The following is a 10,249-nucleotide window of genomic DNA, read 5'->3' as shown; positions in this document are numbered from 1 at the left end:
GAATACTTTGTAGAATCAGTAGCACCACTTTTGTAGTACAAACTGATATCCTGTTCTCCATCATAGTTTTTCATCCTAGCAATCTTCCTCTGCTCCATCTCCTGAGCTTCCAGATGCTTGATAAAATCTCCCAGTGTCATAGCTTTGTAATCTTTTCTGTTAGATCTCAGCATCATCAGAAATGTTCCCCATGTTTCGTGTGGAAGTGCATCTGCAAGTTTTTCAACTAATTCATCAGTATCTTTCTTAATACCAAGTTTTGTCATATTTCTCACTAAGTTACAATATCTATCAATAATCTGCTTGGTGTTTTCAGATTTTAAACCACGAAACAAATCGAATTCTTTCTTCATGAGAGATTTTTTATTCTTAAGCATATCATCACTTCCAATAAACTTTGCTTCCAACTCTGTCCAAATCGAATATGCAGTTCCATCATGTTGAAGCAAGATCAGAATGTCTTCTTTTATTGCTTGCTGAAGCAGACTCACCATAAGTTTCTCATCACGGTATTTCTTTTTGTCATCTGTACTCATTTCTCGAATTGTTTGCTGTACACCATTTGTAACTGGTCTAACATATGGCTCTTCATTGTGTTCCCACCCATCTAGATGATAAGCTTCGACCCAATTTCCAAAACGTTCAGACCACACATTATAATCATCAATATCCATGAGTTTCGGTGGTTTCTGAGACGTTCCGGTTTCATTTTCAATCAAAGCATTCTGAGTAATCGAGGTCGGGGTTGCAAAAGCGTTATAAAATTCAGTATCCATTGTTCAGATTTTACAAAGTTTCACAATTTTCGAATTTAGGCAAACTGTTCACAAAAACGAGTCTGTCACAAGAGCGAGACAACAATTGTTCCAAAAGCGAACCAACACTTGTCGTTACTTGGAGCGAACCAAAAAAGTGTCTTAAAAGCGGACCAAACTTGTCACAAAAGCGGACCAAACTTGTCACAAAAGCGGACCAACTGTGTGACAACTCGAATTTCCAAGATTCCTATTTCGCATTTATTGCACGTTCATGGTTTGTGTGGTTAATTATTTGCACAATTAGTTGCTATGGAATTGTATACGTTTTGGTACAATGAAGTGTATTGTGTGATTGTGCATGGTTATGTGTTAAATTTGTTAAATGCATAAACTTGGTGGTGAAACTGTGAAACTGTTTGAGATGGTGTACTATTGTAAAATATAATAATTAAGGGTGTATAGAGTTATTAGTGAAACTTAAACTATACTTAACCCTAATCCCTTTTTCACTAATCATTTTCACAAAAACCAAAGCACGTACTGTATTCTCTAATCCCCTAGCAATCATCATCACCATCATCATTGGCACAAGACATTCATCACTCTTGATTCCACATTTTCTTTAGAATCAACACAAGGTAACTGTTTATTGATTGCTTGATTATTATCAATTCTTGATTCTTGATTATGTGTTCATGAAAACCCTAGTTCCTCATATAATATTCTGTGATTTTGATTTGATTCCGGATAATTGTGATTATGATGATGATTAGTTGCATGCTTGATAGGTTATTCTGGTGATGATTGTTGTTGTTAAGCACTGGTCGGTTTGTTATGATTCTGCCGTCGATATGAATGAATTTAGGGTTTGCTGAACATAGAAAACGTAACTGCTTCAATTGAAAAGAACGTATGACTTTTGTTAGTCAGAGTTTTATTGGATGTGTTTTTGTCTGAGTTTTGTGATGATATGTTAGTCCGACCTTTGAGTGAAATAGTCTGAGCTTTATAAAGCATGCCATGCCCGAGTTTATAAAGAAACACATGATATCCGAATTTTGTATAAAGCCCTGGATGTCCGAATTTTGTTGTTGTAAACTTGAAGTCCGAATTTTATGATGCTAGCATGAAGTCCGAGTTTCATAATGATGGTTGTCCGACTTTTGCTTGAAGTTATGGGTCCGACTTTGTGGATAATTGGGTTGTCCGAGTTTTATATGCTAGTGTAGGGTCCGACCTTTATACATATAACTTGATCCGAGTTTTATAAATATATAAGGTGGTCCGAGTTTTAATGAATGGGTGAGTCCGACTTTATATATATGAGATAGTCCGACTTTTTGAAAGCATAAGGAAGTCCGACTTTTGTTCATGAAGCCTTGGTCCGAACTTTTGAGGGGAGCCACCCCCTGTCCGAGTTTTAGACCCCCTTCCCCCCTTATTCTGTCCGAGTTTTAGGGGTATCATACTTGTCCGACTTTTGGTGATCCATGTTAAGTCCGATTTTTATAGTTTAATTAAGGGCCCGATCTTCTAATGCTTAATCATGTCCGAACTTTAAATGCTTATTGTATATGACCTGAGTTGTTATCTGTCAAGTTGTTAAGTGTCTAACACTATCAGATTGTTAAATATTGTGTAGCCTATCAATACTGGAGGGGATATTGTTTCTGTCACGCATGTTAACTGAGTTAAACTATGCATGTTAGTTCTAATAATTCTGATCAACGCTGTAACACAGTTAAGTTTACCTAGACTGTTAATGAATAACTAAGTCAAAACAAACTGAGAAAACTCTTGATGTAAAGCTTGAGTTGCATGAATGTGATTAGCTGCTTATGTGATTCATGATGTTAACTGTCAAACGCTTTGTGACATAGATTACCTGCGTATCATTACGAACATTAATTGATTTATTACATGTACACACAATAGGACTTGACTGATTACTTGTGAGTGCATAACCTAGCATACCGAGCAAACCAAGGTGAGTTCACACAGCCAAGGCATGGGGTTCCCAGGGTGGGAATGAGATTGATTTATTTATTTGTACTTCTCTAGATAATGGAACGTAGTGATATGATCCTCGGGTGAGGAATGTGATTGCTTAAGATACTGCTAGACTAGTGATGCTTATAGAACTGATCTTCGCACACACGCCGGGGTTGGCTGCGATAATATGACTGATCTTCGCACACATGCCAGGGTTGGCTGCGATAATATGACTAATCTTCGCACACATGCCTAGGAAGGCTGCGAACTATACACTAAAACTTCGCACAGGTGCCGGGTGGCCGCGATACAAACATACCTAGTCTAGAATACTTGAGAACTTTACTTAATCTTCGCATACATGTCTAGAGGGCCGCGATACGAACTATTACGATACATGACTTAATGAACGAATACAAGGCTTACTATACTATTACAAATACCGAACTATAAACTGTGAACTCGCTCAACTAGTTGTTGATCCTCTGTTACATGCCTTGCAGGTCGTTAGATACATGGAGCTTGCACAGGGAGGAGCAGGTCGTTGTGGAGCATGGATCGTGGATGCCATGTTAAAACATTTAAACATTTGAACTTATGTTACACATTGGGTTTTCATACTTATGCTTCCACTACACTTTGAAACTATGATTATGTTTTGAACACCTATCGTATTGAATGATTGGTTTACATTTATTTTACTTGATATTAATTACATGTTCGATATGATTGGTGGCTTGATCCTGGTCAGTCACGCTTCCAAGCGGTGATACTCCGCAGGTGGATTTTGGGGGTGTGACAAACTGAATCAAACCCCTCGAGCGGATCTCTTTATTGTACCACAAAAGCGGACCTAAAATGTAACTTGGAGCAAACCAGAGTTGATCAGATCAGCGAACCTTTCGAGCGGACCTGTAAAATACTGTCACTAAAAGCGAACCAGATGTTTTGCTGACGTCACTTTTTGCGCAAAACCGTATGAGCGAATCACCTAAAAATCTACTTTCTAGGTCGATTTTAGATCTGAAAACTTCAAGGGTTTATTACTTCATGATTCCGAGTGCACTGTGTGATTTTGAGTCGGTTTTACCGTGAAAATTTTTGAAAAAGTGAAGAAAATGTAGAAAATCAGAAGAAATGCAGCTAAAATGGCAAGAACTCCTCCTCCTGAGCTCTGATACCACTTGTAGGATCGCGTTCGGCCCTAATTGAGTCGATCAGAGAAGTTCCTATCCAAATCAAGAGGCGGAAACTAATGATTTGGTGCTATTCAAGCTGAATTCACTTTAATCTTGCTGTTTTATTGATTAACTGTTCGATTACACGTACAGACAGCACTTCGGCAGCACTTCGTGGCTCACCGGAACAATCACTATTAACAGATTCGCTCAAACACACCCTATATATAGACCTTTGGGTTCGCTTATACGTACATGTACGTATAAGCGGACCTACAACTTGACACATGGGCAGACCTCATTCAAAACCATATAAGCGGACCTAACCCGACACATGAGCGAACCTGATCTATTACATGACACAAAAGCGAACCTAGAACATGTATACATAAGCGAACCTATACAATTCACTATTTCTAGATTTCCGTGTCATTTTCGATCTGTCTAACTCTAAGACTCGATGTAAGACGTAGTCAGCAGACGTAAGTGCACCAACATTCTTTCTGTGCAGCTAACAACCTTTCATTCAGACTGTTCTTGATTTCAATGCTCTTGGCATTGATCCTTATTGGCTTCACTCTTTCTTTTCTGCTCAAGGCATCTGCGACTACGTTGGCCTTGCCTGGATGATATCTTATTTCACAATCATAATCATTCAAAGTTTCCATCCAGCGTCGCTGCCTCATGTTCAAATCTTTCTGATTGAACAGATGCTGAAGGCTTTTGTGATCGGAAAAGATAACACACTTAGTTCCATACAGGTAATGCCTCCAAAGCTTAAGTGCGAATACAACGGCACCCAACTCCAAGTCATGGGTGGTGTAATTCTTCTCGTGCACCTTTAGCTGTCGTGAAGCATAGGCAATGACCTTGCCTTTCTGCATTAACACACAACCCATCCCGGTGTGTGATGCATCACAGTAAACTACAAACTCTTCAATTCCTTCAGGTAACGTCAGCACTGGAGCGTTGCTCAACTTCTGCTCTAAAATATCGAAGGATTCCTGCTGCTTAGGCCCCCAATTAAACTTGCTATTCTTGCGAGTCAGCAAAGTCAGGGTTGCTGCAATTCTTGAAAAGTTCTCGATAAAGCGTCTGTAGTATCCTGCCAATCCTAGGAAACTGCGAATCTCCGTAGGCGTCTTCGGCTCTTGCCAGTTCATGACAGCTTCAACCTTAGCGGGATTGATAAGTGGTAAAATACACATATTTGTCCCGTGTAGATTGTATAATTTTTGTATAGGTTTTATTTATTTTTATTTAGTTTTAGTGTTATATTATGTTATTTTGTGTTTTGGCAGGTCCTGGTACAAATGAAGCAAAAACGAGTAATATGGAAATGACCCGCCAGTTGGGCAAAGTAGAATGCCAGAGACCGAAGTAAAAATTACAGTAATTTTCTGTGAGTAGGCGAACCTACTATCTCTATCCTATCCATTAGTGGCTGCCTCATATGGATGAATTATATTAGAAAATTATTATTGAAGTCAGTAGACAAATAAGAAAAGAAAATAAAAGGGGCTGTGAAGGTATGTCGGCCCAGCAGATTTTGTGAATTAGTGATTTAGTGGGTTGTGCCTTTGAAAGAATTTTATACATACATAAAGACATCAGCGAGAGAATGGTGGTTGGCACAACATCAATGGATGATACATATAGTTGCCATGTTTTCTATTGGGCCGCAAGCCTATAAGGGAATTGAGGAGGCGACATTATTTGGAGACAGTGGGGGGCTAATTAACTTTCACCACACGAAAGTCCAAAAGAAAATTGAAGGTGGGGCGGCACATTAATTGAAGAGGCTGCCTTTATATATTTTATTTCTGACGTAAGTGGGGGGGGGGGGGGGCGGCTACAAGAACGGAAGATCGAACGGCACGACAGAAAAGAGTTTAGAAGGGACAGACGCGATCAGAGGCGACTATCATCAGAGGCGATATACATCAGTTTTGGACGAATATTGGACATCTGAGAGGCTGTTCGGAGGTTCGGGAAGCCGAGGAATCATCGTTGAAGGCTCGGGAACACACGGAGTTGAAGATTTTCGGGTTTTATCTTCTCGTTTATCATTCGGTTTCGTTTGTTTCTTAGTTCTAATGATGAATTCTGAATTTTTGATGATTGTTATGCTATTTGATAATATGATTCTTGGCTAGAACTTCATTAACTACCTAGGTTATGACAATAGCTAAATAAAGTTTGAATCTTGATTCGATTTTTGGCGTGGTTGTGGATTTTTCTTGTATTGTAAAAGCTTTGGGAATTTAACTTGGTGCGTATGCGTGCTTGTGATTGTTTGATTATTGTTTATTGCTTCATTCGATTCTTGGTGACGGTCTTTATCACATAATAGAGTCGGATTAGGGTTCTTGATTTAGGTGAGTGTCTATATCACGTAATAGGTCATTAATCCTTTAGGGTGAAAACGCGTAAGTAACCTTAGAAACAATATTCGGTAATTTAATAAAATCAAGTGTTCTGCTAGACTCGTCGCTGAAAGGCTCGAGGATATTAATAGGTCTCGGTTTGGTTATAAGGACTTAACATTCCATTGTCTATTAAGCCAAGATTAAAACCCATTGTCGCTTTAGACGTTCGCGCTGAAAGGTAGAGCGTCTTACATAAGCACTTTCAAGAAACTAGGGGACTGTAAGGAAATCTAGAAAGCCGGTGAGCGTAACAGCCTAGGTAGTGCCATAAGAATCGCCTTGAGAGTGTTTGAGGGGCTTAGTGGTGTCTTAATAGGTTTAGCATTTAAAGATCCCGGTTCCACACCACAAAATCATCGAATAGAAATCCATTCTGAGTTTAGCTTGCGTCTAGCCTAGGTAGTCTTCATCATCTTTGGTCAAAGTCTTCGTCCACATTCGTGTTTAGTCTTTTCTTTGATTTTTCTAGTTTAATATTTTATTATATTTTTAGGATATTTAGAAAACCCCCCCAATCAATAAACAATTAGTTAAGTCGTGTCAGTCTAGGTCTAGATAGAGTCATTAGCGTAATCAGTAGAGTCTCTTGGGTTCGATACTCGGACTTCCTTAGGCTATATTACACCGATCGGTACACTTGCCGGTCGTGTGGTTTAGGGTTTAGAGAGTCTTAGTTTTATAAATTTAAAACTTAGAGAGTCTAGTTTAGGGTAATTTTAGTTGTTTTTAATTAACCCACTTTCAGCACATCAAGTTTTTGGCGCCGTTGCCGGGGACTCTTGGCGATTGCGTTGATTACTTTGTTTGGACTTAACTGACATTATACGTGCTAGTGTTTTTGTAGATTGAGTCATAGGAGTCTAATTGTCCGTGTTTTTTTTTTGTTTTCTTATTTATTTTATTTTTCTTGAGTCTAGTAGATATGTGTGAAATTTGTGGAGGGCCTCACTTTACAGTTAAATGCCCCCAGTATGAGGGGTCCTCTGCGGATTATGATACTAACCCCTTTGTGCAGCCACAGCAATATTCTTTGCAGGGGTATCCCGCAAATGCTAAGGAGATGTTTCCAAATTTTTTTCGACCTCAGGGAATTAATTTTGGAGTGTGTGCGAGCAACAAAAGAGTTGGAGTACGGGGATCCAAGGTTACCAAGAATGATCGATCTACTTGATCGAATGTTCGAGCAAATAGGCCCAAATATAGAGTGTGACCTCAGTCGGCAAAGGGATCCAAGGTGTGAAGAATGTGGTGGATCACACCGGTTTGAAGATTGTGCGATTGCTGCTCGGGTTGGAATGTGTTGGAGAAGTAGAGAGCGGACGCAACAGATACAGTGGGGTTATGATGATGATGATGAGTGGGTTACAGTTCAAAGCTCATATTATAAGGCGATAGTGCTCCCCGAGCTTGCTGAAGGAGAGACAATATGGGGATATGTGGAGAGTAAGGCAGAAAAAGTAGAGGTAGAAAGAGAAGAAGAGGAGGTAGAAGTTGAGCAACCATCTAATGAAGATCAGATGACTTGGGAGAATGAATTTAAGGAAGAACTAGATGGGTTGCCGGTAGATGAAGAGGTAAAGGAGTTTGATCCGGAGGGAGACCTTGCTTACTTAGAAGTTTTACTTGAAGGAAACCCAATGACGGACATTAAAGAAGAAGAAGTGGTGGTGGAAGAGGAAGAGCATCACAGCTGGCCCCTGGTGTTAGTACTAAGTGAAGCTGAAAAATCAACAACACCACGGGAGAGGGCAAAGAAAAGGAAGATAAAGGATCTGAACCGGAAGAGGATCGAAGGTTGGGGAGAGATGGAGAGGAAGAAGCCGTTCACGAACGATCGGTCTTCTCATTACATGCCACGCATTCGGTTTCTTCCAGGTATGTTTAAATTTTGGTGGTCTGACCCGTTTGAAAATTTTAAAATATTTTATTATTCCACCATTATATTTTTAAATATTTTTGAGTATCAGGTGGAATTAAACGGGTTGGATAGGGTCCAGATCAAAGAAAAACCTCCTGATTAAATTCAAGTGTGGGGAGGTTTTGTAGAGTTTGTATTTTGAGTCGTAGTTTTTGTTTATTGAGTCTTAGTTAGTAGTTTTTGAGTCATTTTTTTAGAGTCAGTATTGCTTTGGTATTTTGCTTGTTTTTGTTGATGCAGGTTCGAATATGTACCACCCGTACTCAATCTCCATTTGCGTGAGTTTGGAGTTGTTTATTCAAATTTTGGGCATTTATCAAGCATGTTAGTCAGTGTCAAAGCCGATCGCGAATGAAATGCTATACGATCGAGCTGGATTGGACGAGAGTTTTGGAGCTTATGCGTCATATTACCAGCTAAGTCCTTTCCAATTTGCCCTTGTGTGTTTTTTTTTTTTTTTTTTTTTTTTTGAGTCGGTTTCCATCCTACATTGAGGGCAATGTAGAGTTTAAGTGTGGGGATGGGAACTATCGTTTAGTGTCATTAGTTAGTGTGCCTTTTGTAAATTTAAAACTTAGAGAGTCTAGTTTAGGGTAATTTTAGTTGTTTTTAATTAACCCACTTTCAGCACATCAGGGATCTACTTGGATACCATGCTCGCTTACCACATGTACAAGAAATTGGACTTCTCGAAGCCAAAATTCACACTTTGAAAATTTGGCATAGAGCTTTTCTTGATGAAGCAGCTTAAGAATACAACGAAGATGCTTCTCGTGATCAGCTTGACTTTTCGAGTAGATGAGGATGTCATCGATGAAGACAATGACAAATTTATCCAAATAAGGCGTGCAGACGCGATTCATGATATCCATGAATGCGGCAGGTGCGTTAGTGAGCCCAAAAGGCATCACTAGGAACTCGTAATGACCATAACGAGTCCTAAACGCAGTTTTGTGTACATCTTCATCCTTGACCTTCAATTGATGATAGCCTGAACTCAAATCAATCTTGGAAAAGTAGCTCGCTCCTTAAAGCTGGTCGAACAGATCGTCGATCCTGGGCAAAGGATAACTATTCTTTATAGTGACCTTATTAAGCTCACGGTAATCGATGCATAAACGCATCGAACCATCTTTCTTCTTGACGAACAAGATTGGCGCTCCCCATGGAGACGAACTAGGTCTAATAAAACCTTTGGCTAGCAGATCATCTAGCTGCGTCCTCAATTCCTTCATCTCTATTGGTGCTAATCTATAAGGCGCTCTTGCAACAGGTGCAACTCTGGGGATGATGTCAATCCTTAATTCCACTTGCCTATCTGGTGGCAAACCAGGTAGCTCTTCCGGGAAAACTTCAGGGTAGTCAGAGATGACTGGAATATCTTCAATCTTGGGTTTCTCCTCACCAATGGATACTTGTGCCATATAAATGACACAACCCTTCTTCAAACATCTGGATGCCTTTAGCATAGCCACTTGCTTAGGCAATCCTTGTTGAGTATCTCCCTGAATGGTAAGTGGTTCACCAGACAGAGTCTTGATCACCACTTGTTTCTTATTGCACACTACCTGAGCTTGGTTACGCGATAACCAATCCATGCCTATTACTATGTCGAATCCGGCTAGCTTAAAGGGTAACAGGGATAAAGGAAAAGACTGGTTCCTAATGGATATGACATATCCATCTAACACAGTCGAGACTGTTTCCATAGTCCCATCAGCTAATTCTACCTCATAATTCACACTTAAGGCTTTAACAGGTAATCTTAACAACTCACAAAACTTATTATCTACAAAGGATTTATCTGCTCCAGTATCAAACAATACTCTTGCGAAAACATCATTAATGAGAAACGTACCGGTTATGACGTTATCGTTCTGGATGGCCTCCTGAACATTCATCTGAAAGACCCTGGCGTTGGTCTTCTTCCCCTCCTCGGCTTTCTTCGCCAGTTTTGGGCAGTTGGTCTTGATA

The sequence above is a fragment of the Helianthus annuus genome, chromosome 11 (genome assembly GCF_002127325.2).
Source record: "Helianthus annuus cultivar XRQ/B chromosome 11, HanXRQr2.0-SUNRISE, whole genome shotgun sequence".
In the NCBI taxonomy this organism is placed as follows: Eukaryota; Viridiplantae; Streptophyta; class Magnoliopsida; order Asterales; family Asteraceae; genus Helianthus; species Helianthus annuus.
This window is presented reverse-complemented; position numbering follows the sequence as displayed.